This window comes from Drosophila obscura, unplaced genomic scaffold, assembly GCF_018151105.1.
Source record: "Drosophila obscura isolate BZ-5 IFL unplaced genomic scaffold, ASM1815110v1 contig_30, whole genome shotgun sequence".
Classification (NCBI taxonomy): Eukaryota; Metazoa; Arthropoda; class Insecta; order Diptera; family Drosophilidae; genus Drosophila; species Drosophila obscura.
In genome coordinates this window covers 229,244-253,328 of record NW_024542818.1, presented here as the reverse complement: position 1 = coordinate 253,328, position 24,085 = coordinate 229,244, and the positions used below count along the sequence as shown (strand labels likewise).

The window sequence follows — 24,085 nt, the reverse complement described above, 5'->3', positions numbered from 1 at the left end:
TCTGTGTGGGCTTGCTCGCATGCAGTTTGTTTTTTTTTTTCGTTTCGATTTTGTTCTAGGCAATTTGAAAGCTTTTTGCCATCATCATTGTAGTTGTTCGTGTGCATCGCTCTCGCGTGCATTTTAATATGTGATAAGAAGGGAAGCGGGTGCGGACTGGAGAGACAGGCTATAGGAACTACATATGTACATATTTGTGTGTGGGCTTTAACTAAAATTGTAATTGTAAGTATAATGAAAACATACTACTCATATGCATTGGAATTACATTTCCCCCAGATTTTCTATGGAGTTGAATGCCTTTTGTTCGGTAATCTATTTTAATTTTTTTAACCCATTTGGAGGGCGTGATAGCCTGACAGCGTGTATTGGCTGGTTGTGGGTTAAGGTTTGCACTTGGATTGATATATTGAGGGTAATTATAAATAATTGTTAGCTAGTTGGACTCTATAGTTTTTCAAAGCTTTTGGTTTGCTCTTAATTGATTTGTGTAATAAGAAATAGAGGCAAAATATACGAAATTTGATTCCAAGGCTAATTCTGTTTATATTTTTGAGAGTGCACCAAAACCACTTATGTATGTATTTCTACATACATACATATGTATTACCTCAGTTTCTTCTATGTGCTGAACAATTTCCTTACAACTGCTTCTAATGGCCACTTGAGAATTTCCGTGTACCTTTAGCACCTTTTGAATATTATTACCTTGGTTAACTATTAATTTTTCACGGACCGAACCCTTTTAACTGTTTGCCCAAACAAAAACAAAACAAAAACGCTATTGACCAACATCAACACACAAAAAACTCCCCCAGAAAACCAACAAAAAATAACAAGAGAGGGAGGGAGGGAGATAGAAAGACAGAAATGCAATCAAAGTTAGGTAAGAGAACTGACCTTTAACAATGCTGCACACAGATCGACGATGACGACGATGGCGACGACATCTCTCCAGCCTCTCCATCGAAACTCCTCTTTCACTGCCTCTCTTTTGCTCTGCCTCACTCGCTCTTTCTCACCCAAAAGCAACATTCACCCAAAAACGTCACAAACATTCCTTTTTCAAGAGACAAGACAACAATACAACAAGAAACACACACAGAAAACTTTTTTCCTAAAGCAAACGAAAGCCCAGCTCTGTAAAAAAGAGAAAAGCAAACTGAAAGACAGCAAAAGAATAAAAATAAAACCAAGAGAAGGAGAGCCACAGTCAGAGCCAGACTGATGCGAGAGAGCGAGAAGGAGAGCGGTGGTGGAGGAGGAGGAGAGTGCTGGTGCTGGCAATGGTAGAGGCAGAGTCCAAAGAGGAGGAGGATTGGTAGTGGAAGACCAAATGGAATGGAGTGCACGAGGCGAATGAACTTTTGTGGCGCTTCGTTCATGCTGGCTGCTCGATGGCATGAAAGTTATGCAACTCCATACATACACACACACACACAAACCGACAGACACACAGACGGGGAGAGCTTGCTTGAGCTGGGCTTTCGGCTATCCATACGAAGCTCCACGAGCGACGAAGTCAGTTAACTGTTTTTCTGCCACTTCGTGCTGCGATGTGGATAGAGGGGAAAAACCCCAAGAGGCAACGAGAGACAGGCGGAGACAGATAAAGAGAGAGAGAGAGAGAGAGGAAAGCAGGCGGCGGCGACGAGTCGTTGACTTTGCATAAGTGTGCCAATTTATAAAACAGTTCAAGATTACCGTGGCCTTCAACAGCAGATGGAACGCACGGCAATAACAGCAGTAGCAACAGAAACAACAAAAGCAAAAAGCAACACCCGCTAAAATGGGGCTAAAGAAATATTATATAAAATAAATTCATACAGGAAAAATACTACATGTATGATTATATTACATATGTATATGTAAATCAAAATAAAGGGGCTTATCCTATTATATTAAAATTAAGTTAAAATTCGCTTACAATTTGTTACGTTATTCGTAGTAAAAAACAAGCTTAATTTAATTTATTCTCTGAATTATATTTCATCCAACTAAATCCAACTATCGCTTGCTGAAATGAGACTTCTTAATGTGGGTCAGCTTAACTAAAGCTCAAAGATATGGAAATAATTTCATTGATTGCTGATTTTGCATGCACTGAATTGTACAAGAAATTTGTTTGTTCCCTCTAAGAATTTAATATTTGTAGTATATTCGACTCAATTTAATCTTCAGGAAATTTCCTTCCTTGCTTTTTATAATTTGCTTATAATTTTTAGAGATTCTTTAAAACCGAATATTCTTCATCTATTTTCTATAAAAGCCAGCAAGTGAGTTTCCTGACCCTCCGTAACGAAGAATACTTAATTGATATTTTAATAGCTTAATTCAAGTTATAGTTCTAGTCTTCAGCTGCAAATATGTGGAATTCAAATTTCCCAATGATATTTGACTGCATTTCCTTCAATTACAATAATGCACGTATTTTATTGATTTACTTGCACAAACAGTAAAAAATGCAATTACCTTTTTTGGGTGCCGAGAAATGCCATCAGCTAGAACCCTAAATCATTTCCCCTTGTGCGCCTGGTCTCCCTTTGCATTTTCTTTTGCCCATTTTGGCCCTGACAGAACGTCACGAATTTGCCACGTTTTGTTGTTGTTGTTGTTGTTGTTGCTGCTTTTGTGGCTTGCAGCATTGCATTTGAGCATGCAGCAAACATTACTGTACATTCACCCACTTTTCAAAGTTCAAACACAGATACACACACGCAGACATACCGACAGACACAGACAGACATAGAGAGAAAGAGAAGCGAAACAGAAAATTGCATTCTAACAGAGTTGCGCATGCGCAGCGCACTCTCCGGTCTCTTGGTCTGGTCTCCCGGTCTTGGTATTGGTGTGGCAGTTGCAGTTGCAACTAGAAAAAGAAAGAAGCGAAAAAAAAAACTGCTTTCTCTTGCAGTCCAAAATCAAATTCGCTAAACTTTATGGCAAACTTCTAGCCAAGAGAGCCACGCAAACAAAAATTGCTGCAAGATTTGAGGAAAAGTACGTCAGGGAATTTAAAGAAAATTACACGTAAAATATTATGTATGAAATGTAAGTTTTTTTTTTATGTCTTTGCAGGATTTGTTTCTTTGTTCTGTATTGGCATTTTTCTGCTGCGCAAAAAAAGGTTATCTTAGCCGAAAAGTCCTTTCATTTCATCATCTACCATTGGGTCGAAAGATCTTTATGCCTACTCCCCAAATAACGTAAAATTTCTTTCTTTCTACGATCGTTGCTCTATTTAAATAAGAGGTTTTTCTTCTTCTTCTATTAATATTATTGCTCCCAAATATTACCTTATATCTATTCGGGTATTTAAAGTTACCCAAAAGACTGCCAAAGAACTGCCCCACAAGCCATGTAAATCTCAGCTTCTCAGCTTGGCCCCTTCTCAAGGCAGCAGAATCCGTATTCAAGCCACGTTAAAAGCAAAAAGTGGAAAATTGCATAGCTCTGCAACGAGCAACATGCATCTATGCCTCTGTGTCTGTGTGTGTGTGCTCAAATGTTTGCTAGTGTGTGTGAGTGAGCAAATGTACGGTTATAATGCACTTCAGTGCAGCATTTCACTTAGCGGAGCGAACAGCGAACAATTCTCTGGCTTTTCCAGTCATTCGTTCTGGCCTGTGCTCGTTGTTTTTGCTGCTGCATTTCCCGCTGCTGTGGCTGTGTTGTGGCAGTTGCACACACTCACTGGTTGCAAAAAAAAAATATATATGTATACATATATATCTATAGAGAAAAGCACCGTTAGGCGAGTGTTTATTACGCTCCTGTTACAGCATACAAAGTGGGCACGACACAATGAGAGAGAGAGAGAGGGAGAGAGACACTGAGAAATTTAGAGAGAAAGAGTCTCTCGAAGGGAGTGTGGCAGCCATAGAGGGGATCTAGAAAAGGGAGAGAGAGGAACCTGGGCAATTTTCCATATTTGGCTCTGGGGCAAAGGAAATTCGTCTCAATGGGAAACTCGAACAAAGTTTTCCTTGCCCGAAATCGCCCATGGGCAAAACGTTCTATGAAAATTCAGAGTAATACCCACCACCCCCTCAAAACAGAATCGATACAATCGCTCCGGTTGTACTCTATAATTTGAATGATCTTTTCTGTAGAAGATGAAAAACTAGTGAAAGAGGTGGCCGAAGTGGCAGAAGGTGATGGGGTAGTGGGGTGGCAAGAAGTGCTAGAAGAAGAAGTAGAAGGCTGAGGCATAATTTCAGTTATTTGCAAGCTGCACAGTTCCTCGATCTATCGGTCGCATGAGGCAAAGAACTTCCGGGACAGAGAACCGCACCAGCACCGGGCATCAGCAGCACCAATAACACCAACAATAATGGGAAGCTAACGCTTACAGCAACAACAATTGCCACAAACAACAACAACAACAACTGCATCCAAGTACAAAAATTAGGTCACTGGGAATTCTTTTTTGTGCAACATTTTTTTGCTGCTGCTGCTGCCGCGCCGTGCCGCCGCTGTTGCTGTTGCTGCTGCCATTTCTTTGTGGTTAGAACTCTTTTTCTTTCTTTCTTGGTTTCTGTTTGCTGTTTGGGAAGCAGCGTTCCCAGCTGCATTTTCTATTGAGTATGATTATGGCCAAGAAAGATATTTCTTGGCCTAGCAATTTTCAATTAGTTGCAATTTTTGTACGTTTTTCTTTGTTGTGGTTAACAAAATGCATTTTTGACATCAATTACGCTCGCTGGATGGTTCTACCACGGCGATGAAGATGGCAGATTGCTGGCAAGATAGGAATGATATGTGGCTTGGGATGCAGATAGATTATATCTAGTAGGTGTCTATCTAAATCTGGGTGGGGGTTTGCCATACGATTGGAATGTGTGTAGGGTGAAGGAATTGAGAGGTTCGTGGACTAGACAACTTTTCGGTTCATAAAAGATTTGGTAGTGCGTTTTTCTTTGGTTAAATTTCTAGCTTAAATTTTCAAATTGAAAGCAAACCTTTTTAATGAAAAAATATTCTACAGAACTGTAAAAACTCGTATTGTTTGTAGAATATATTTTCCAACTCAATATTAATGGCATTTAAAAGAAATGAAAACCATTTTATAACCAGAAAATCCAGTCAATCCATAGCAAGAAAAATATAATCCCAGAAACATTAAATATTCGATTTGTTCGGCTATAGAACTTTGAGGGAATGCTTCCTGCTAGAGTAACCCTCCAAGATGCTGCAACTCAGTAACCAAAAAAAAAAAAAGCTTCCTTTCCATTCGAATGCCTTTCCCCACCACACACACACACACACACACACACACACACATTCTGCACACACCTCTAATACGCGTTCACCTCTCTTCTTTTCAGTTGACAAGACTTGACCAGAATGACCCAAACACAGCGCAATAGGCCACCCGTTCGGTGGCCGTTCGAGTACGTTCTTATATTCCCTCCCACATTCACTCAATGGGCCATCAGAAGTGAGCGACGGGTAAGTTAGAAACAGCGTCTTTCGTCTCATAAATAGCCAATTAAATGGAATGTATTTCACAATTGCATTTCCCCAAATTGCCTCCATCAAGATGTGGAGGTGAATGTTTCCCAAAAGCCAAAGAACTTTGGCTCGGGAAAAACTATTTATCTGGTGGTTTTTTTTGTGTGTGTGTGTGTTTTTTTTGCGCCTTTCCCTCGATAATTTTCTTGGAAAATGCTTCTTTGGGGGGACCGGTTTGCATCTTTGGGCAGCAAAAGAATCGCGAAGCTGCCACCGAGTACTGTTATATTCTGCTGCATCTGCACCGCTCTTTTTTCCCGCTCATTCTGTCTTTCTCTTTCGCTGTCTTGTCTTGTCTTTCTCTCTCTCTCTCTCTCTGTCACTCTGTGTGTGTGTGTGCAGCTGTATGCAAGTCTCCTTTCGCTGTGCTTTTTGCACACATTTTTCAAATGTAAGTTACTTGCGGTCATTGGCTTTAACTGCTTCTGGCTCTGGCTCTGCCTCAGCCTCAGCTTCGACTTCAGCTGCTGCTGCTGGTGTCTCTTCCCCTTATTCCTCCTGTTCGACTGCAACTGCATTTGTGCCCCGACTGCAACAACATATTTTTTTGCTCTTCTCTTCTACTGCATTTTCTTCTTCTACTTTTTTTTTGTTGCAGAACTCTTTCTCTTATCTGCTGACTTTTGCCACTGAATTTCTATTGCTTGCAACCAACGAAAATTTTAGCTTACATTTTGTAACAATATTTGGTACAAATATCAAGTATTCTTCGAGATTAAAATATTCAATTCGGAATTAACTGATTAAAATAAAATATTATTCTCTATATTTATATTCTTTTTAGTTTTTGCTGAAATTTTTTCTTCTTGGCTCTTTGTATCTTCAAAATAGAATTCACATTTCTCCTTACGCTATTATTTGTCTGCAGACTTACAAAAAAATTCTATGTTTTAATTCTGTGTATTTTTATATTCCATTTTTTATATTCTTACTTTGTTATGCTTCTGCTGGAACTTTTATTTGTATGTGTTTTGAGTGTTAGATGTTACATTCCCATGAAAATTAGATTAACATTTGTTTTACCATAATCAAAGCTCATTTAATGTGATTTAACCAGCAGAACCAGGAACCCAAAAAAAATGAACCCCAAAAGAAAAGACTTAGGCAACGAACTTGCGAGAAGAACCAGGCGCGGTGGCAGTGGCAGCAACAGAAGAAGAAGAAGAAGCAGCAGCAGAGAGCAGCAGCATAGGAATGAGTGGAAGAACAAGAGGAAGGCACTGAAGACAAACGAAGGCGCGCACGAAGTCGAAGTCCAAGTCGGAGCCGAAGTCGTCGTTCAGTTCAACGAACCTGCGCTCGAATCTAGGCTAAACATTCTCAGCTCTGCTGCGGCTGCCGCTCTTCGGCTGCTGTCGCTGCTCTGCTCACTGTTGCTGCTGCTGCTGCTGCTGACGTGCAATGAAAACGAAAAGTACCGTAAGCTAACCGCTACGCATGAGCCAAGACGAAGACGAAGAGAGAAAGAGAAGACAGAGACGACGACGACGACGAGGAGATTCTTCCAGAACATTGAACGAGGCATTTGATTAGCAAAGGGGGGCAAGTTTTCAGTGTGTGTTTGTGTGTGTGTGGGGGGGGAGACGACCCAAAGAGAGAAAGGGCACGGGATGGTGGGAGGGTGTGACTCTGCAGAGGGGTCTGTCTTGACCAGAACGTGACGTTCTATTTGTCTGCTAATCAAATGAAGCCAGAACCCCGCGCTCTGGCCGGAAGTGGCCTGCGCCTTTATTAGCTTTTAATGGGAAAGTTATTAAAGCCATAACCAAAAATAATATTAGAAAGAAATGAAAAATAAAAAAAAATAAATCTATGTGCATATAGTAATCCATATAGAACTCTTCAGATGGTGCCACAAATACACAGATTGAATGTGGGAGTGGGAGTGGAAGACGCGTTGGCTCATTGACTTTGGGCCCATGTCTGTCAATTGTTTGTCGTCGAAGTCTTTCGTTTTGCCTGTCAGCGTCGTCGTGTCGTTGTCGTCGTCGTCGTCGTATCCAGAACTGCGAAAGCAAAACAAATTGGTGAAAGTTGTTGGCCATCGTCGCTCGCTTTGTTTTGCCTGATATTCGCGTTCTTATTCGCAACAGCAGCAACAGCAGCAGCAGCACTGAAAGCGGCTAAAAGAAGGTTCTCTCTCGCCCCAAGCCCCCAAACCATTCTTTCGTTTCGTTCGTGTTACAAAAACGGTCGTTGAACCTGCCCAAGATTTTTAACTTCAACTCCGTCTTGGAGTCCGGAGTTGGATCCAGAGCTGTAGCTTCGTTTGGTTTGGTTCTGTTCATTTTTGTTCATCTGTAATAATTTGGCGTGTAAACATGCGGCAGAGGGAGGCCTTATGAAGTCAATGACTTCTGTGCGGAACATCATCATCATCATCATCATTATGATGGTGCTGCTTCTGTCTTGTCTGCTCATCATGAACATCATCATCTGGCTTTCTGCGATAACACTGCACTGTTGGACTGACTCATTTAAAGAGTTTCTTTTCATTGGAATTGGCGGGGGAATATTGCGCATAAGGAACTGGGCTAACGGGCTTGACTCAGTCGCAGTCTCAGTCGCCAGCCACTAACCGAAAGTGTAATCGCAAACAACAATGAATGCCCCTTCTTCTTCTTTGCTGGGCATGGAAATTTTTGACCATGAATATGTGGCATCAACATCAATGGCAACAGCAACAGGCAACAAACATGCTAACCAGATCTGTGACTCATTTGTTTTGTTCTGTTTTGATTAGGGCCAAATGTGAGTGAACTGCAGGCGGAGACCAGGTCTACCAACTGGAAGAATAACATGATAAATTTCGTCAACATTCTGGGGAATTCGACTGACCGTCCTCATGGGGGAAGTCTGTCCCGCTGGTAAAGTGGGCCACTAATGCGTTTAGTGGAAGTTTTTTATGTGTTTTATGTATTTGTTTTGTAGTAGGAGCTAAGAATGATAGTTGCTGCTGTAGTAGGTCCCAGAAAGGATTTTAATCCGTTTATCCAAAGAACACATAGACACTATGCTCGGGGGAATAACAAATCCTGAGTCCTAAGCAGCTGATACATTTTCTTTGATACCTAAGCTGTGAACTACACAAGTTGACAAGCTTATGGGGCATTTTTGATACCTCTCCAAGCTCTCCCCTGACCCCTTGATTTCATTGCCCTGTGCCAGCATTCCCTTTACAAATAGATTCAAACTTTTCGCTGGCATTTCTTAGATTATCTCACCATAATTTTCGCTCAGTTTTGTTCTACTTCAAAAACAGACATTCAGAGAATGTGTGCAATTTAAGAATTTTCCAGCTCTTATCCACGGAAAACATCGGGTTCAACCGCAGCCCAAGGAGTGACACAGGGAGATGGTGGGATGGTGGTATGCATTAGAATTCCCAGCGCGTTGCAGCCACCACCATTATATGCAATTGTAATAGCATTTTGATGATCTTCTGGCTCTGGTTCTGGTTCTGGTCTTATCGCTTAACCGAAATCTGTAACGAAACCTGCCGCTGGCGTTGCTGCTTCTTTTCTGCCATTTAATTATTTGTCATCTCTTTTGCTACTCCACTTCTGTCTCTGTCTCGGTCTCGGTCTCTCCCTCTCTATGTACACAGAGAGACCAAGTTCAACGTACTCACTTGAACTGCACAGTAGACAGAGACAGGTAGATGCAAAAAGAAAGAGACAGCAACAGCAACAGCAACACGAACATTTCCGCAAAAATCTAAGTAGAAGAATTCTTTCTTGTGCGGCGCGCACGAGAAGCTGTTGGCCGGGCCAAGAGAGTGTGGCCAAACAGCGCCAGATACTTTCATTGCCAATCTCTCACTCTGTGTATGTGTGTGTGTGTGTGTGTGTCTCTCCTTCTCCATCTCCAGCTACACTACCCACCCCACCCCTACCCCGTCTACTGCAGCATTTGCAACCAGTTTTTTTCCCCAATGCAAAAAGAAAGGCTTTCTTTCTGCGCTTCTTTCTTGCGTTTCGTTTCGTTTCTTCCGACTGCAGTCCGCCGATTGCAGTTTTTTCTTTCGTACCCCTACTCTTCTTTAATGCAATTTGAAAGTATGACCGACTGAGTCTTTACCTCTATACATCTCTCTCTATCTCTCGCTCTTACTATTTCTTCCTCTCTCTCTTCTAGTTGGGTAATTTTTAGGTTCTAGCCAAAGAACTGCCTAGCTTTTGTGTTAAAGTTCATTTACTTAGATTGCCATTTCGGGTCTCTTCTGGCCGGGCTTTGTCTTTGCTCTGGTACGTTCTGCTTTTTTTCTGCTGCCTGCTGGCTGGTCAATGAACTGCCCAAAAAGAACCACAGAACAGAACTTTATATACATAGAGAACCGCAACGCCCCCCCCCCACACCCACCAAAAGAAACCCAAAAGTTCAGACCCACCAAAAGTTTGTTACATTCTCGCTGCTTACATAAAAAGCAAATGGAAAAGACAGCGAAAGAAAAATACAAAAACAACAACAACATTTTGGACGCACTTTTTGATGGGTTCTTCTTTTTTTTGGGGTTTTTTTTTTTTTTTTGGTTTTTCGTTGTGTGTCGGTGGGGGAAAGGCATCTCTCGGGAATGGATGGTAGGGAGAGTGAGCTGAGCAGAGGTTCTTCGGGGGTCTTTGAAAAGTCAGCGGCGTATTAATTTTTCTAATTTGTCTACTCGTGAGGCGAATGAACTTTTGTGTCGGTGTCGGTAAAGTTTTTAGTTAGTTTTTTGTTTTTTTTTTTTTTGGTAGTTTTGCTTTTATGTCATGATGATGTTATTTCGTTTTCGTTTCTTGAGCCCGTGGTTCAGCTCCAGAGCTAAGCTTTCTGAACCAACTATGAAGACATAATCGTTATAGTCGCAACCAAAAGTTCAAAGAACTCTCTGCGCCCGCGCCGAGTGTGCTCTTGGTCTCCGTTCTATGAGAATTCGTGCATAAATTTGAATAACACGCGTTCTCCACACTTGGGTTGAGAGGTCTCCCAGAATGGGGCGGGAGAATCCGGCGGAGATATGGAAATTAATGATTTATGGCTCATTTCAAAAGCATAAAACATACTAGCATAAAAATCAATGGAAATTACCAAGGCTGCAAATCATTAATCACAAATATTTTTTTTACTTGCGCTGAATTTAATTTGCATTTATTTAACATTTATTTCCAGCATTTGCGCTCAAAGTAATTTCAATTTTCGTTTTACTTTTGTAAGTCTTAAATATTTGTCGCATTAAATTGAGTTATCACCAGATCGTATTTTATTACATGGAATTTGTTGACCTATTTTGCATAGATTTATTTCCACTTTTGTTAACATTTAAGTTTTAGATATGTTTTATTCATTAACAGGGTCCATAAGTTGTGGAAGATTTTGTGTGAGAATCGTTAACAATTTTGTTAGATTTAGGTTAAGGATAGTTTCAGCTATTAAAAGTGTCTGTGGGGGGTGACTATACCAGTATTTTAATTCAGATTTGATGAGTATGGATGGGGAGCTGAGTGCCTGATTGATTAGTTTTTGCAGATTAAAAGAGTTCTATCTGTTGACAGCTAAAATAGAATGAAGAATGATTAAATCTGTGCAAAAGTTGTCTGAAGTTCTACAATTTTAAGAACTTAACAGGTAAATAAAAAGGAGCAGGCACAGCAATAAAAAATTCCGCATAAATAAGTTTATTTATTGCTTTACGGTATTAAAAAAATATAAATTTAATTTAAATAATTGAATTGCATTAATTAATTAATCCAATTTAAATAATTAAATTACATTAATTACTTAATTTAATTTAAATAATTAAATTACATTAATTAATTAATTTGCATTTGTTTAACATTTATTAACAGCATCAACATTAATTAATTAATTTAATATAAATAATTAAATTACATTAATTAATTAATTTCATTTAAATAATTAAATTATATTAACTAATTAATTTAATTTAAATATTAAATACAAAATTCTTAAGGAACTCCCTTTGCGCTTTCATGTACTTAGAAATCTAGTAGAATTAAAGATTCTATAAAAAATCTTGCAACTTTTGTAGCTTTTAAAATTTAAATCAATTTCTATGTATGTCCCAATGCAGATATACATATGTATTTAACAAGTAAAACTCCTATATTTTCATATATTTCTTGCCCTTCCAAAGGGTTTCCCATGAAACAGATGTCCTTTACATTAACATAGGCCCCAAAGAAAATAACAAATTGTGCTTCCTATTCTGACATGCCATTACCATCACTTCCCGTGAGTACCCCAACAAAATAAAATGAATCTAAGCCAGGACCTGACCTAACGGTGCTGCTCCGATGGAATCCTTTGCAGCGTCAGCTGCTCTGTGCAGGCCCCAGCCCCTACGCCGAATTTCCATTCAACATGTTGTCATAATTGATATCCGTTCGGATCATTCCCTGCCGTTGCTCAACTTGATATCCTCTGGAGCTGTTGCTGCTGTTACTGCCTCTCATCTGCTGCTGGCCTCATGCCTGCTGCTTCATAGACAACTGCTAACCCACTCACAGACACAGACACAGTCACAGATACAGACACACATTTGCATGAACAGTTATGCTTTGCATTTACTGTTATGCAATGCCACCGACAATGCATCCTTTTTTTTTTCTTTTGACATAATGCTGAGGCACACAGAGAGGCAGCGGCAGCGGCAGAGACACGCGAAACGAATCGAAACGAGTTTCCTGTTTGCCAAGAAATAAAATTTAAATAATGAAAGAGGTACAACAACAACAAATGTACGACCAAGAAATAAAGTTTAGCTAAGCGAGTCGACTGTTGGAATACCCTAGAATCTGGATGGTTCCTTTTATGAAGGATATTGCCATCACCAGCGATGTGTCATTGTCGTTTGGGTTTGATACATTTTTGGATATTAATATATTTATTTAACAGTATTAGAAAGTTCAATATATATTTTTTAATTTAACATTTTTTTTTTATATTAAGTTACTTTCAACATAATACCAAAGAAATAATTTTTTTTTAATTGTATTTCGAATGCATTATATCTATGGGAAACATATGATTTTTTTGTTTATCAATTTTAAAACTATTAAAATTTAAAGCTTGTTTGAATTATCTGAAGAGTCAAAAGAGTTGCTTAGCGACCAATCAGTTCATACATATGAACATACATATATTATTATATATGTACATATGTATTATTTATATTATCGGTATATGTACATTAATATGAAATATGAACTTGTCTTGCTATCGCGATGGTTCCTTCAACACTGAATATCAAGCTGACATAGAAAAGGATTTTTAATGTTGATTTAAAATATAGTCGAGCAGCCCACGTATTACGTATGTTTGCATACACTTTATATTATCGTTAAAACATTTTATCATAGTCATAACACCCACATTCTGCAGGGTAGTACAACAACCGCTATGTGGCCTCTGCCTCTTGCCTTGCCTCTTCCTGTGGCTGCTTCTGCCGCTGCTGCTGCTGCTGCTGCTCCTTTCCATTTCTCGCAATTCTCACTTGGCTGGAAAGCAAATGAAATGAAGCAATATCCAACGTTCCGACGTTCAGTTCCGCCTCTGACGCCTACAAACTACACGTACTCTTCGGTGTTTGCATCCCGCTCCTGCTCCTGCTCCTACACCCACTTCCACTGACGCTGACGCTGATGCTACTCTGCGCTCGGCAGACAGCAGGCAAACAAACAGTGGGAACAATAGAACAATAAACACGGGCAAGAGAATGGTTAGAAAACAACATTTTTACCGTAATCCTTTCGTTTTGATCAGCTTGAGAAACACTCACAGGAGTAGAAGCAGCCATCAGTAGACAGACATACACATACATATATTTTCATTCGGCTGAAAATGAGATTGAGGGTAGGGAAGGATTAAGGAATGTTGCGCGCTACCTGAACTGATGAAGGTCCTCTGTTATCTGCAGCCAGGACATGAGATTGCTTTATTTGAATATCATCATCAAGTAGCAGGTACCGCTAGAACATTGCCAGCGAAAAACAAGAAAGGGTCTGTCGGCGTCAGGTGCTGCTGCTGTAAGGGTTGGGGGGATGGGGAAATGCGTGTGGATCCTCAATCAATTTGATTGCGTGAAATGGAGAAAAATGATATTCCAACCCTACGAAGAAACACGCAGAGTGGTTTGGAATTGGAATGTTTACACAATGCCCGAACAATCGATTTTAACGCATATGTTGCTCACAGGATGTGAAAGGATCACCACACTCAACTCTCCCTAACTCTCTCTCTTTGTCTCTCTCTAATTTTCCCATAGCGGAAATGGCAGCAGTCGTCCTCTAGCTACCGTCTAAACAATTCGTTAATTATGGCCAAGGACACGGTCATAAAGCCATAAAATCAACCGTCAAAGGGTTCGCTCTACGCACTCCTACTCCTTTTCTGGCCCATTAGTTGTCGCCTTTCTCTTTTCAATGGAATCCTTTGGAACCCCTTCTTATGCCGCTTGTCCTTGCACGGTAGGCAAATCTTGGCCAGCTACAGACACACAGATTCAGCGGAAAAATTGAGGCCAGGCGCGCCCACTTTTTGGGCCAGGTTTGTTGCTTAAGTCTTTCGCTTGTGTGGAACATGATGAGACGAGCCACACAAAGGAAAACCAACACACACAAAGAAAGGAAGGAATGAAAAGAAAAACGAAACAAAATAAAATAAAATTAAATTAAAACGATTGCTCAACTGCCGAAAAAAAAAAAAAAAAAAAAAAAACAAAACGTCGGAGTTCAACGAACGCACAAAAAATATAATGGAAAAAAAAACACCAGCAACAATGCGTGCGCTCTGTTACCAGCAGCAGTCACTCAGTCAGTGGTCAGAACCCTACCCCTAACCCCCCTCTCTCCATCGCCTCTCCCCAGTAACGTGGCTCTCTGGGTTTGTTGACCTTCTCATTTTTTTGATTCGTTCGTTAATACATTTTCGGGCCAGAAAGAACCCAAAATGAAATGGAAAAGAGCGCGCACGGACAGAGCGGTCGGTCGGTCGGTCGGTTGGTTGGTTGGTTGGTCGGACCGAAACACTCTCGCCGGCCCATGCACGCGCTTTTTTATGAGTATTTCCCCCCTACCCATTCATTGTCAAGATTTTTTAGCCGCTTCTCTCGGTCACTCTCTCCCTCTCGCTCTCTGTTTCTGTTACTGCTTCTACTTAGCTCTCATCTCTCTCTGTCTCTGTCTCTGTCTCTTCTTGACTTGGTTTTTTGTGTTACTGTTGAAAAGTGAAGTGATTCACTTTGAGTCCCCACCCCCCACAGTTTCCTTCTGTTCACACCAGCTCATACGCATACAGTAGCATTTGATGGAAGGAGGAACGATCCTCCTTTGGGCTCATTTTTGGGTAAGCTGCAACTTTGGGAACAGCCAAAAAGACAGGGAAAAGCTGGGGAAACAGAATGGTCAAGGATCAATGAAGGAGGCAAGTAAAACGATACGAGGCAAGATCAAACAGATCTGGCATAAAGGTAGCGAAAAGGTGGAAGTGATGTTCAGTGATCTGCATAACAGCGATTCAATTATCAAACTTGAGCATACATACGCTGAAAGAGTGGGGAGAATGCAGGGTATTTTTCAGGAAGCAAGGAGTGAGACATTTAAATAAAAGAATCATGTTCAATTAAAAATCAGGGATAACAAATAAGACTTATGAGTTAAGAAGTTGAAAAAAAATGCCAAGTTTTATGAACAAAAAACAGCTTCGTTATCCCTTAACGAGATAATCTTTTAATAGAAATGTTTATATTCAAAACTAAAAACAAGACTTAGTGATTTTATTTAAAAAAAATCAAAAATAAAAATAATTTTTTAATTTTATAATAAAAATATAGCTACGTTATAACTTTTAATAGTTATTTTTATATTAAAAATCAAAAACAAGACTTATTTGTGATTTTATTTAAAAAAAATCAAAAATAAAAAAATTTTTTTTGATTTTTATTATACAAATCATAATTAAGTCTAGAAATTGATTGCAAATAATATTTGACTGGGGAGGTGTCTTTTGACAAGATATACTACTTCAATGCCTTTCGTTTGCTATACGATAGGTTGATATTGAAAACTCTGGTCTGATGTCAAAAATGGTTGAAACTGTGGGGTAAGAAAAGATTTACAGCAAAGAAAAAGATGAAAAAGCATTTTCTAATCAGTACAATGAATCTGTGGTGCAATAGACAAAAACAGGGAAGAGAATCGAGATATAAAGCATAGGACATGGGATGTTTAAAATAATTAAATAGATTGTAAATCAATTTAATTACAAAATGGCGCGAAAAGAGTTCGGGAAGCGACACGAAACCAGACCCCAAAAGAGGCGTACATCAATGGCGCGAGGTGGGGAGTGCGAAAAATCCGAGGCGAACAGAAACGTCAAACGAATGAACGGTGAATGAAGCTCGAACGATCGCCGGCGCGACGTCAGCGTTCGGTGCGATGGAGAGGCAATGAGGCTACAAATTACTTATTTTCGCATTTGTTAAATTACTCGTACGTCAAATGAGTTGAGCAAACAGAAATGGCGGACCACAGAGACCCGTAGTCGCTGTTCTCCCCCCCACCAATTCGGTAGCACCCAGCCGCCCACCTGCTGATTTTGATTGAGAAGGTGTGTCGGCTATATGAATATACATATATTTATACATATGTATGAATATATACATATATTCACTTTGAGGGTGTTGTTTTCTTTTGTCTGGAGCTGCTCACGGTGTTGCTTTCTTTTGTGTTTCTCCTATACGGAATCAAATGCGGATTATCATTGCGCATGCGGAACTCGGATAAGAGAGTCGGGAGAGTGGGATTGGCTCTGTTTTTTTTCTTCTTTTGACAACTTATTTGAGCTGAAACCACACTTAAAATTTTGAATGAGTAATCTTAATCGTTGAACGTCAGTGGATGGATGGACGGATGATGAATAAGGTTGTACATCATTTGTGCAAATACCTGATGAAACATCGAGGATAAATGCAGACACAAATTAGCAATTATAATCTTGTTTATCTTTGAGGATTATATTGGAATATTTCAAGTAAATTTGACAGTAACAGTTTCCACACACAAACAGAACAGTGAAAACCCTCAAAAGCAGTCCCTGGCAAACATTATCTACCTGAGGTTTTTGGGCAAAAATTATGACCGCAAGACCGCCTTTAAAAAAGGCAACACCAGCCAGCTAGAGGGAGAAAGTTATAGCCAGTCAAAGTCCTTGAACTGTTCTTTATGCCAAAAATAAAACCCTGCCAAATATGCGCGTGTCTTTCTCGCTTCGTTCGGTCTCGAAATGGACAATGGAACGGACTCTGGGTCAGGGTTAGGGTCCAGCAGGGTCGTACCTGGGCCCTATGACAAGATGTTGCATCATTTTCATGGCAATCTGTGATCCGTGTAAAATGCGCCTTCCCTGTAAAGACCCAAAGAACCATCCATCATCTTTATGAGTCCTGGCATAAACAAGCATAAAAAATCGCATATTTTTATTTTTGGGAAATTCATTTTTTTTTGTTTTGTTTGACACGACCATAAACAGATTTTCCACACTTAAGGAAATGAGCAAAGGAAATGCCATAAAGCTGAAGAGATTTCTTATTTTTTTTTAAATTTGGGTTGGTGTTCTCATTTGGCATATAAAAGTGGATCAGTAGTTCCGTTCCGTTCCGTTCTGTTCCATTTGTTGGCTAAGTGGGTCAGTGTACATCCTTTTCCGTGTCCTGCGCGCTTTTCCAGGTCATCGTTTCCGTTCAAATGGCAATCGAAGTGATCTTCTATCAATGAAAAAAAAGAGCACCAGGACTTACTCACAGAAAAGACTCCTCGATGAACCCACAACACTGACACTTCCCTTTCCCTGGCCCGTTCCCTTTCCCGTTCCCTTTCCCTTGGTTTTCCTTTCGGTATTTTCTCTATTATCCCAAATATAAAATTACATAATTATTGGGTAGAGCAGCCATAAAGGAAACCCTTAAAAAACGTACGAACGAACGAACACATAAAAAACTCGAGAATTTTCGCGCGGAATGGGAAAATGCATTGTTCCAACCCCCATCGAAATGGAAAACCTCGACAGATGCGAGGGGATTGATTCACTGATTATCATCATCATCATCCTCATCCTTGGGGGATCCTTGTACGAGTATCTCATCCTTATGCGAGTAACTGTGAACGCTTTTGATTTCGTCAGGTGTGAGCCTGAGAGAGACAGGACAGGACGGGAGGCTCCTTGTTGCTGCTGTTGCTGCTGCTGCTGCTAGGGGTAGGAAATCCTTTTGTTGCGTGTTTACTGTTACTCCATGCGGCAGCCTGTGGCAATTACGACTTGGATCCGTGAATCCGTGGATCGTGGGAGCGCTCCTCTTACAGGATACACCAGATATACCCCCAAGAAGTGCTTACGATCCCGCTCTAACGGTTCATAATTATGCAAGTGGCGTGTCACTCTCACAGATACAGATACAGATACACACAGAAACATATGCACACAGATACGGAATCGTATTTCGCATATGTTTCGATCATCAATCAGCATTAGGTCCACAAACTGAAGAAAACAAGAGCGACAACAGCTTAAGAGTTCATTGTTACAATTTTTAAAAGTTTTTCGATGCCAGAGGCGGTCTCGGTAGCAGCAGCAGAACGGAATTGGTCAGTAAACAACTTTGAAGAGATACAAAACAGAGATACAAAGATACATAGACACAGAGATATGTACTGGGGTACAATGGCCAGACAATGCAGAGCAAATTATATCCCATAACAATGACCCATAACAATGAGATCTCTAAACAGATGAAGATCTTAAGTCAAGTGGGATATATGCATAATTTGTAATTGTTTTGCGGGATACGAGTATCCCACATAGAGCAGCAAAGGCAAGAAAGGAACAAGGGAGTGGTGCGTGAAATGAAGAAAGGAACTGGAAAGTGATCTAAGAAATAAGAAAAGGAACTGGAAAGTGATCCAAGAAATAAGAAAAGGAACTGGAAAGTGATCATACATACATGTCTCTTGTCTCACTTTTTGATTGGATTAAATGAGAAGATTGTGTCGATAATATGTAAATGCAGTTGCAGGTAGCCGCCGCCTACTCCTATGAGTGGAAACTATCAATAATCTTTGTATAGCCCTGTAACCTCTGGCTCTGCCCCAACTTCACACTCCAAACTTCGTTGTCCACTCCCATTGTTTGCCGTTGGTATGTGGCATGACAGAAATAAACTCCGCGTACCATATTTAATTGGTATTAAGTAAAATGTAGAACATTTCAAGAATTGTTGTCTATTGTCTGCTTTTTGCTTTGCTTTGGTTTGCTGCTGGAGTTCTGGGTTTTGCTTTGCTTTGCTGCTGGAGTGTCGTTCGGTGGAGTGGTGGTGGAGTAATCATAATCATGCCTCCTCCCCCTCCAAATACCGCCTCAAACTACGGAGCAGAGACAGCGCAGCAGCAAAGCAAAGCAAAGATCTGGCGTAGGCTGCAGGAAGAAGCTTAAAGGCAGAGGGGGAATAGTGTGTGGGGGAGGGGAGATTGACACAAACACTTGAAGTCAGTGAGAGAGAGATAGGTAGCTGGTGCTCGATTCACGATTCTTTCCACTTCCATCCCACTTCTTTCTTCAGCTTGTTCTTCCCTCTTCCCCCCTTTCGTTGCCCCTTTCTTCAGCTTGTTCTTCCCCCCTTTCTTCTGCCGCCTTCCTCTTTCTTAACTTGTTCGCGATTTGCGAATATGCCCCACGTACACACGTATTTATGTTAACAGTTAGCTTTGCCTTTGTGTGCGCTGCTGCTGCTGCTGCCGCCGCGATCGCTGTCGACGTTGCTGTTGCTGCTGCTGCTGCTGCCGCTGCTGCTTCTGTCGGTCGGTCATTGGCTTAGCACACATTTTTCATTTCGTTGCGGAAAAAGAGTGAATTCCTTCAGCAATCGCTGGCTCCAAGACCAAGACCTGGCCAAGAGCCGCAGTTGGCAGAGTCTCGGAGTCGCGGGGAGTTTCTTATTGATTCTCACAGTCTTCGATGTCGCTTCGGCGGGTGGTTTTTGTTGGCAGATACTTTTTGGAAGGAAAGGCTTAAGATTGAGATGAGAATTTTAATTTTAATTAATAATTAATTATTTTAAGGGAATTTTGTATATTTTGGGAGGCAGTTATAGCTGGCAGATCATTTGTGATCCTTTTGAATATGGATTTCCCTTTAAGATAAATATGGATAAAAATTGATTGGATTGAAAATAAATCTATTCGTTTTGATAGGCTCTGAAACTCTTCAAAATTTCCCCTTAAGGAGTTTTATTCATGCAAATATGCTCTAATAATAATCTTTGTCATACCCTATCCCCTGAATTATCCCTTAAAATTATAGCCAGTAAGATATACCTGTACCTATAATCCTCTAGTTTTTAATTATTTTTTATATCCCCTTTTTTTCCTTTAATTTGCTAATCTTTAATAAATAAATAAAAAAAAATAAATAATGTTTTATTCAGAAATGAGAACTGTTTCGCTTCGTTTCACCACCGAAATAGAATCCTCTTTAGATTCCCATCGGCTAAACGCTTTTGCTTCCTTTTGCTGGGGATGGGCGAACATTCACCGACCAAACGAGCAACAGGCATCCAATCAAAGTCCATTCCGGCCACAGTGCAATGATTCTGGAGAGACAGCCGACGTACAGGTGTCTATTGCTACGACAAACAGACAGACAGACGGGACACGGGACAGGGGACAGCAGACTGACGGGTAAACAGAGAAAAGCATTCACTTTGTCGCCGTCTCCGATTCTCCAGTGGCGTCTCCCGTTGGCCGGTTGCCATTCCAGCCTCTGACGAATGGCAAGTTCATTGCTCCTAACCTAATTTTTCAAACATAATCATGAAGTAAATCAGGTTTGGCACATAGATAACAACAGCAGCAACAGTCAACAGTCAGAGTCAGCCAGAGAGACGGAAACGGAGACGCAGACTGAAGCTGTAGCTGTGGCTGAAGCTGAGACTGACAGACCAGACTCTGGAGCCAAGTGGCAGAGTCTATCAATGAGTATCTGTGTCTGTCTGCATCTATGTGTGTGTGAGTGTGTGTGTGTGTGTTGTGCGGTGAGAGCTTTTACCGCAAAATTCGCGCGTGTGTTTAACACCTTTCGCGGCCGCCCCCTTACTCTGTGGAGCAGCCGCCTCTCGACGAACAGTTAAATAGTTGAAGCCGCCACACGGTTCGGTTCTGTGCTCTGCTGTTCTGTTCTGTTCTGTTCTGGCGTGGGCCCAGAGTCAAGTTCTCACCGAGGCAAAGGCAGAGATCGGTGGCAGAGTGGCAGCTGCAACACATAATCAACAGCAACTGCTGAACTACTTACCCACTGGGGAGGCCAAAAAAGCGGCGGTAATTGATGGCCAGATCTGAGATTGTTGTGGCGGCTGCTGCAGCTGACAACAAGTGGCAATGCCACAATCCGAGTACTCTGGCAAGCTGCTTAATTTGTTGAGTGACCAGCCGTACAAACAAACAAACAGATTCCTTGCCAAGATTTGGGTTAAGATTGATTTCGGTTGGCTCCTTGACGCAAGTCAAGATCAGGGATCAATCCTTTCCTCAGACATTCAGAAAGAACGTTGCTTTTAAAACCTTTTCATTGAAGATGCATTGAAGAGATTTGCTACAGTCTAATCAGCAGTTGGAGCAGCACTCAAAGGCTTTAATTTTTTTAATCTTTTAACATTGAAAGCATATCTGATCTGTGTCTGTCTCTCGCTCTCTGAAGAGAGTTCTTTTCATATCTGACATTTATTCTATTCTTAGTCAAAACAGTCACTAGTTGGCAGCTAAATTTAGTCAACCCAACCCCTTCCTTCAGTGAAAAATAATTACCAACAATTAAAGCGAAATAATTACTTACCATTCTGACAGTCTGCCGAAATGCAAATCAAATTGAAGTTACGCCACCCTCAGCTCAGCTCAGCTCAGACCAGTGTCCAATTATTCGTAGCTACTTTGATCAGACAATTTCCCCCAAAATTTTGATGGCGTGCAAATGAAGCATATACTCAGTAAATTAACTAGTCATTTTAATGTGGTGTCATGCAAAATAATTTACGAATTATGATTGCCTAATCAATCACGCCGCCACTCCACTCCACACACACACAAGACACAAAAGACAAAAGACTCAGGCGACAAACTTGATATGAAACCCAGAGAAAACAAACAAAAAAACCCAACGAAACAGAAAATCCATAAATAAAATCGTAAAAAATCATTCTTGAGGGGCAGAATTTCTTTTTGGTTAAAAAATGAAATAAAGAACATGTTAAAATGTAATAAATAAAATATATTTAAAGAAGTTTGGTGGGGAGGACTGCCTTTTCATTTCAGCCATCATTTTTGTATTTATTGGAAGTGTATGGCCAGCCAGCAGCTTCTTTGGCTCTTTTGCTGCTGGTGCTGCTGCTGGTGCTGCTGCTGGTGGTTCTGGCCTGGCCAATGAACTCCAGCAATGAAAACGAAATGTATAAAAAACGAAAACAACAAGAACTCAAAAGCAGCCACGAAGAAGAACCAACAAAAAAAGAACCGCGCAGCGGCGCGGCAGAGCCCAAAAAAGAGATACAACCGAAATGTTGGTTCTTTTTCCCTTTTTCTTTTTGTTTTTTCATTTTTTTTTATTTTGGTAAGAAGTCAATGAACTTGTTCGGCCGGTGCGTGTGTGTGCGTGAGCTTGAAATAAACTTGGTTAACCGAAAAAAAAAAAACGAAATGAAATGTAAAGAAAAGAAATGATTGTAGCGCCCAAAAGAAGAAAAATGTTGTGAGAGAGCCAGCAGAAAGAGCCATCAAAAGCGGACAAAACGCGGGCTCTGGCACTGGCTGTGGCTCTGGCTCTGACTGTGGCTCTGGATGGATGATGAGTTGGCCAAGACAACATTAAGCCGGGTCCGGGGGACAGCTGTGTGTGGATGCCGGCTTTTGGGCCGCTCCAATCTCAATCTCCCCGATTGTGTATCAGTATCTGTATCTGTGCCTGTGTTTGGGTGTTAAATAATACAGCGGCCCCCAAAAACGAATTTGTGTTTTTGGCCAGGCCTAAAACGCACTTGTTGTTGACTGTCTCTGCTTCTGCTTACGGCCTAAACGACTCTATATTTATTTAAAAATTATGCCTACCTTCCCCACATTTACTTTCCATTATGGTCGAACTTGTTGGGAGAAGGAGAGATTGTGATATGGAACTTGTTATGGATTTGGGGAATTTCGAGACGCAAAAACACTTTTATTTATTCTGAAAGTTCTTTCCTTTCGTGATTATCAATGATGATATAACAACATGGCATAACTATATTCGTATGTCAGTTCTATTTGGAGATCCCTGAAACTCTAGAAGTATTTATCTGTAGTCAAGTTATTTCCCCTTCTTAGACAGCCCATGGATGATGATTACAGCAACTATGCTCATACAACACTTTTATTGATTCTTTCATCTTGAAAGCTCCTTACCATCTTTGGATAGTTCCAAATGAATGATGATATAATAGATACTTACAAAAATCCATTTCCATAAAACACTTTTATTTATACTTTCAAGTCACAACGCTCCTTTTGTGGACAGCGCTGATGATATAATGATGATATATTAAATATTAAAATTATACTTATGCTCGTGTGGTATTTAAGAATTTATTGACCCCATCGCTCACAGCACGCAAGAACCAACCAACCAAAAAAAAAACACAAAAAAATATAGGGTTCTAATGACCGAAAACAAAAAGTTCCTAATCCCAGTTGCTACAACGTTTCTTTCGTTTTTATTTCTGTTTCTGCTTTTTTTCTGTTTGTAAGAGAACTCTGTTGAATGCTTCAATTGTTATTTATAGCGAATGATGGCAGTGCCAAACGGAGTGTGGCCAAAGCTAATGAGCATCCCTGTCTGTCCGTCTTTAGGCCTTTTTCTTCAGCCCCCAAAACGGATGCGGATTCGCACAGAGGAGAGGCCTCTCCACTCCACTCCACTCCACTCCATTCTATCTTTATCGTTTGTCTTTAAGCCTCTAGCTCTTTGGCCACCCTTTGTCTTTGCCTCTCAAGCGTAAAGTTCAAGGTTGAAACGGAGTCGTGTCTTATTATTGATCGCCTGCCCTCGCCCCCTGCTGCCACCACACTCTGTGTCCATGTTAATTACATTTTAGTTATGTAAATGCTCGTTTTTCAATTAGTTTTCGTTAATGTCTTTTGTGCTGCGCGTATTATCATGATTTGGCATTTATTATCCAACCAATAGATTGTATTTCTATTTGTATTTCTATTTGTTTTTACGAATATATTTGTGTGTGTGTTTCCTTGCAGGTTTTATGACTACTGGTTGATGGGGAAGCAGTGGAACGTTGGGTAAGTGCTTTACACATTATTTATAGCGCAATTTTATTGATTTCGATTAGATCATGAATCGGCTGTGTGAGTCACTGCATGACTAGCATGTCTCGTTTATTTGGCGATTTGTTTGAAGTTAAGCTTTTACTTTTACTACAGACACATGAACTTTGGTGTTGGGTTAATAATTAAGATCATTTTTTAAGTCAGAAATTAATTTTAAAGCA

At 40.5% G+C, this 24,085-nt stretch overlaps 1 long non-coding RNA gene across 1 annotated transcript; it reads left to right on the top strand.

Moving 5' to 3' along the window:
- Positions 1-70: 70 nt before the first annotated feature.
- On the top strand, positions 71-24,037 carry LOC121404661. The gene is made up of 3 exons (XR_005968131.1): positions 71-225; positions 5,328-5,451; positions 23,835-24,037. It is a non-coding gene; the product is annotated as an uncharacterized LOC121404661 (long non-coding RNA).
- Positions 24,038-24,085: the final 48 nt, after the last annotated feature.